Genomic DNA, 7132 nt, shown 5'->3' on the forward strand with positions numbered 1-7132 from the left:
AATATAAAATTTATTACATTCAAATAAAAATTCTTTAAAAATCAGTGTATACATATACTCTTAGATCCATGGTTAGTGACATACATAATAATATAAACGACATTTAAAACATGATTAAAACATGATTAAAAAACAATTGAGGATTTTTACAGATATAATGCTGGCTTGTACAATGTGACCTCTAGCTGATAGTCTGTTCCAATAAGGTCTGGTTGGACCAGGGGATATCAAGGATAAATGTGATAAGAAAAAATAAGTGTCCTTTAGAGAAAAAGTGATCACAAAATTTAAGTAGAAGTTTTCAAAGACAGTCCGGTGCTCCTATTTAGATCAAAAAGGGACCCCAAAAAAAAGGTATTTAAAAATGTATTTAAAAAATAGCGTGAAAAAGAAGGAGTGAAAAAAGGAATAAAAAAGGAAAAAATGACAATCAAACAGACGAAAAACTAAAAAACTTTCTGGTGTTCAGAGAAACAATATGATTCCCAAGTGATAGGCAATTATACAGTTATAAAAGAAACGGTTGTTGCAAAAGACGATATGATTCCCAAAAAATAAACAATATTATAGTCTAAGTGCAATTGATGTGGGAAAGTCTAAATGCAGTAAATCCAAATAGAAGCTGGACTACTGGCTCCTTAGTGTAGCTAGATGAAAAAAAATGATGAAAAAAATGAGTAAAATGAGACAACGGTCTCAGGTGATTAAGAAAAACTCCAAAGTGTATAAAAGAAATAGTCAATCCAACCTGTGAAAAAAGCAAATAACAGCAATGTGCAGAAAATCAAAAACAATCAGCTAAGATTGAAAATGAACTCACCAGTACTGGTCTACGCGTTTCGGCCTTATATAGGCCTTTCTCAAGACTGGTTTTGTATGTTTACTGGTGCTTTTTTATAGCGTATGTGCTATGGGAACCCGGATGTGGGGGATTTGTATGTTTACTGGTGCTTTTTTATAGCGTATGTGCTATGGGAACCCGGATGTGGGGGATAATTCTGCACTCCCTGTATATTGCATCTATTGATCTATCTAATCTATGTATCTATCTATCAAATCTATCTATTTATCTATCTATCTATCTATCTATCTCGTGGCCGGACTGTTTTGTGACAGCCACTTGTGTTTCGGCCAAATGTCCGTCGGCTAAAAGTCTGGCCACGATTGCACGCGCAGTGCCCCAAATTTGAAGTAGGAGGACCGACCAAGCATCTTTTTCCATCTCCCGGTTCCTAAAATCCATGCCATATACACCTCCCCCGATAGTGGACGTAACAGGGATTAAACTGATAAGAATAGTACTACTTAACACACCACTCATATCTGGTGCCACAGTAGATTGCATGCACAGTGCCCCAAATTTGAAGTAGGAGGACCGACCAAGCATCTTTTTCCATCTCCCGGTTCCTAAAATCCATGCCATATACACGTCCCCTGGCGCAGCAACTGCCTCTGGGAACCTTACCATGGGTCCCAGCCGCACGTCTTGTAATTCTCTGTCTGGGAAATTATATATCTATCAAATCTATCTATTTATCTATCAAATCTATCTAATTATCAATCATATATATCAAATGTATATTGCATCTATTGATCTATGTAATCTATGTATCTATCTATCAAATCTACCTATCTCGTGGCCGGACTGTTTTGTGACAGCCACTTGTGTTTTGGCCAAATGTCCGTCGGCTAAAAGTCCGGCCACGATTGCACGCGCAGTGCCCCAAATTTGAAGTAGGAGGACCGAACAAGCATCTTTTTCCATCTCCTGGTTCCTAAAATCCATGCGATATACACCTCCCCCGATAGGGGGAGAAACAGGTATTAAACTGATCAGAATAGTACTACTTAACACACCACTCATATCTGGTGCCACAGTAGATTGCATGCGCAGTGCCCCAAATTTGAAGTAGGAGGACTGACCAAGCATCTTTTTCCATCTCCCGGTTCCTAAAATCCATGCCATATACACGTCCCCTGGTGCCGCAACTGCCTCTGGGAACCTTACCATGGGTCCCAGACCACACGTCTTGTAATTCTCTGTCTGGGAAATTATCTATCTATCAAATCTATCTATTTATCTATCTATCAAATCTATCTATCGTATCTATCAAATGTATATTGCATCTATTGATCTATCTATCTAATCTATGTATATATGTATCTATCTATCTCGTGGTTGTGCAAATGGACTGTTTGCGTTTGTTTGTGGTGCGTTAAATGGGGAGTTTGGTCTGTCACTGTGAAGCAGGCGTAACCCTTACACTACCTGATCGATACATCATACCTGATGTTTTAAAGCACGTTATGCCAAACAATTTAGGAATGTTAGGTGATTTATGCCCTTTATGGATTAAAACCAGACTCTGCATCAACTATGTAATTTTCCGTGGGAGTTTTGCCATGGATCCCCCTCCGGCATGCCACAGTCCAGGTGTTAGTCCCCTTGAAACAACTTTTCCATCACTATTGTGGCTAGAAAGAGTCCCTGTGGGTTTTAAATTCTCCTGCCTATTGAAGTCAATTGTGGTTCGCCTGTTCGCGAACAGTTGCGGAAGTTCGAGTCTGCCGTTCGCGAACGGAAAATTTTAAGTTTGCGACATCACTAACGGTCACCATCAAATGTAACGGAACTGGAGCAGTTCTGCAAAGAAGAGTAGGCAAATATTGAACAGTCTAGATGTGCAAAGTTAGTAGAGACATATCCTAACAGACTAAAGGCTGTAATTAAAGCAAAATGCAGTTCAACAAAATACTGACACAAGAGGGTGATTCTTTTTTCAACTTTTTGAGTTGTCTTTATTTTTGTCTTGACATATTGGTGTTATATCTTTCACTTGGATGTTATAAGTTGCACTGAATAAATACAACTGGATAAACAAAAACTGTGTCTTTATTTCAGGCTTCAAAGCAAAACAATGAGATTATTTTCAAGGGGGTGATTATTTTCAATACCTACTGTATGTATTTACAGACATATATACACATACAAACACATAAATACATATGTATACATAAATAGAAATATATAAGTGCATTGGAGCCGTTTGCAATTAAGTAGATGAAAACATGTAAAAGCATATTTATCAGAATATGTTCTATGCATTTATAAATATATAATCCTATATATATACATATCTGTATATATCTATAACTATATACTGTATAATCATCTATATACAGTGCCCTCCACTAATATTGGCACCCTTGGTAAAAAATTGTCTTTATTGTTTAACCTTTTGTTAAAAAAAATACACAACAATACTCTGCTCTCATGGATATTAAACAATTGCAAACACAACACAGGTTTATAAAAAATAATAAAATAAAAAAAGTTAAATATACTGTTTGAGTCGCACAATTATTGGCACCCTTTAAGTCAATACTTTGTGGTACCTCCCTTTGCCAAGATACAAGTTCTTCTCCTATAATGCCTGATGTGATTAGAGAATTAATGGCAAGGGATCTGAGACCATTCCTCCATACAGAATCTCTCCTTTAAATTTCGAAGTCGATGCTGGTGGACTCTCCTCTTCAGTTCACACCACAGGTTTTCTATGGGGTTCAAGATAGGGGACATGAATGCCCATGGCAGGACCTTGATTTTGTGGTCAGTAAATGATTTTTTGTGTTGCTTGTGATATAATGTTTTGGATCATTGTCCTGCTGAAAGATCCAACCATGGCCCATTTTAAGCTTTCTGGCAGAGGTAGTCAGGTGTTCATTTAATATCTGCTGATATTTGATAGAATCTATGATGCCATGTATCCTAACAAAATGTCCAGGTCCTATTGCAGAAAAACAGCCCCAAAACATTAAATAGCCACCACAATATTTAATCTTCGGCATGAGGTACTTTTCCATATGGCTACCTCTCTATGTGAAAAAGCTCTATTTTGGCTTCAGCTGACTATAGAACTCAATCCCATTTGAAGTTCCATTTGTGTTTGGCAAACTGAAGATACTTGACTTTGTTTTTGGATGAGAGTAGAGGCTTTTTTCTTGAAACCCTTACAAACAACTTGTGGTGATGTAGGTGATGTTGGATTGTAGTTTTGGAGACTTTCTGACCCCAAGATTGTCAAGATATTTGAAATATTATTAGATGATATACACAAGTATACATATTATTATTTAATAGATCTGTGGCTGTGTACATCAAATAATTAATTTAATTTCTAAAAGCTGCAAATGGCACTGTGTAAAAAATTAGCCCCACTGTTTTTGGTTACACAGGATGAGTCATTTCAAAGAAAGACAAATTGTCTCAAAGATAATCATCTGTATATTCTATGTATTCTACTGTAAAACAAACCCCTATGTCAAATGGTTTTGGCTGGGTGAAGACATGTTTATCCTAATTAAAAGATAACATAGTTTTTGAAGCCCACAGCTCTGTAGGGGGTAAAAACCAAATTAACCTCTTAAGGACATATGACGGAATTTTTCCGTCATAAAACAATTGAGCAAACTGAAAGCTGTGTCCTTAAAGGGTTAACAAAGAAGGACTGATGGTCAAACGCATCCTACTGTGATGGAGACAACATTCTGGGCCTAAAACCAGATAAACAAGTTAAATTTTGACTGCATAGTGATTAGCATAGATTTGTTAAAGAGTCCCTGCTGTGTCAAGTATACAAACACTGAACCATGGACTTAAAGATAAAAACATGCTTTTTATTCTCTCTGTTTTCCAGAAATCTAATGAAAATTATAGGAACAACTGATGTAATGGAATATCTGGATGAATAACTATATAACAATGTATAATTTGCTGTTTTTTGTATAATTTTAAACACTGCATAGAAATGAATGTATATGAGGGAGATGGATTAAGTTTTTGTAATAGATTAAATGGCAATTGCGATAATCCCATTGTTGAAGTATATATAACATGATTTTTCTATCTTTCAGATGGGGCTAGAGGATACTGAGTGCAGGATTGCCTGCATGGGATGATCTGAGTCATGTCATATGATTATACACTACATGTTTATGAAAATTTTATCACAGCTCTGAAAATATAACAGATGTATAAATGCTATTAATTTTGGAATAATTAACAGTGTACTTACTTTGATATAATATAATATTACAAACATAAGGTGCTTGGTATCATGGTAATCAGGAAAATAATATGATACTACCCAATCTATAATTAATATTATAAGTGATTGATGCAAGAAGTTATGGTCTGATGAATAATCACTTTATAGAAATAATGAATTGTTAAAAATGTTGGATGGTGAGATGTGTTTGTTGGTTGTCTGCTGCCCCCTAGGGGATTGGAATGGTGTAACAGTCAAATAATTTTCCTATTAGGACACACATACAGAGCCAATGAGGGAGCATTCCCCAAAGTATCCAATGAGAAGGGACAAGCTTTGTGGGCGTGAACGAAAAAGATCATCAAGATCATCAATGATTAGATATAAGGAATGGCTAAATGCAAACAAGGGACTTTTTTTGGGTGACTTGCTTAGACTGGTGATTGATATCTGGCGGCCATACTTGGGAACACATTCATTTAAGCAAGAAACTGAAAACTTACCTTGATCTATGCGATAACTTTCCTTCAAATGAGATGATCTAAAGACAACTAAAAATTGGTTCAAATTGGTGAAGTATAATTGTTCTAATTTTTAATATTTGAAACAAAGGTTATTGGTAAGAACATAGTCAATTTTCATTTAATAGATTTAAAGAGAGCACTTTGTATTTTTGCTTATATTCATAGTCCTGTATAGGGTTAAGTTTATCTTTTGTATGCTAAGTAATTCATCGGTGCAAAATATAGAATATATATACATATACATATATATATATCTTAGTATTGGTTTTAATTATAAGTAACTAAGAATTTGTTCCAGTTTAAATAAATAGAAATTTAAAGTAACTGTTTACATTAAGAATATATGTATTTTTAGTATCCTAATTAGAATTGTATTAGAATTAATTGTATCTAAATAGCCGAGTATATATATATATATATATATATATATATATATATATATATATTGTCCTATTGTTTAACTTAGCACTGTTAATTGTATTGCTGAATGTAGTAGCTGCTATCTTAAGTCTCATTGTGATATTTTAAATGCAACTATGATTTGGAAGGTCTTAAAGGTAAACTTTTATGAACTTTGCATAGCATATTTTAATAGTTTTTAAATGTGTATAGTATTGATTCATATTCTGATTCCTACAAATATATTTCAATGTGTTTATAGATATCAACTAATAAAAATAATTCAGGAATCTATATTAATTTTATGGTTTCTAGTATATGTATACTTTATTGGGGTTTAGTTTAAAGGATAATTATTAAACATATTGTGTTATAACCCTGCCATATACTGACAAGATGCAAGTAAATTCTGCAATTCTCCAGCTGTGGTCTTTGGAGATATTTTGGCCACTTGTACCATCCTCTTCAAAGTGAATTGAGACAATATAGACACATGTCCTTTTCCAGGTTGATTCATAACATTTCCAGTTGACTGATGGTGGAAATTGGCATTTTCTATGCTTTTGCTTTTTTCTTATAGCCACTTCATATTTTGTGAAGCTCAGCAACCTTTTGTCGCATATCACACCTATATTCTTTGGACTTACCCATTGTGATAAATGACTAAGGGGTTTTGGCCCAAGTGTGACCTCATATTTCTACCATATATATTCAAGTCATGATTGAACAATTTCCTGTTCCTAGTCACCCAGGTGTACTAAAAAAATGTAAAATATCAATGAGAATATACTTCAAATTTATTTTTCTCATATTCAAGGGGTGCCAATAATTGTGCCAACATATATTTAGCAAAGTTATTTTTATTTTATTGGGATAAACCTGTGTTGTGTTTGAAATTGTTTGATATCCAAGAGAGCAGAGTATTTTTGTGAATATATAGAACATATTTGTGTGTGAATGTTAAATATTCATATTCTCGTGTTAGGTTAGCACACATGAGAATATGCGATCGGGTTTGCGTGAGAGTGGGGTGTTAAGTTTTTTCCACTTTTTTCTCCATTGACTTCTATGGTGGAATGCGTGAATGCACACGCAATATTCTAACTTCTGATTTTTGCACTTGTCAGGTTAGCACGCGAGAGAAAACGGCTTACTTTCAAC

The sequence above is a fragment of the Bombina bombina genome, chromosome 3 (genome assembly GCF_027579735.1).
Source record: "Bombina bombina isolate aBomBom1 chromosome 3, aBomBom1.pri, whole genome shotgun sequence".
Classification (NCBI taxonomy): domain Eukaryota; kingdom Metazoa; phylum Chordata; class Amphibia; order Anura; family Bombinatoridae; genus Bombina; species Bombina bombina.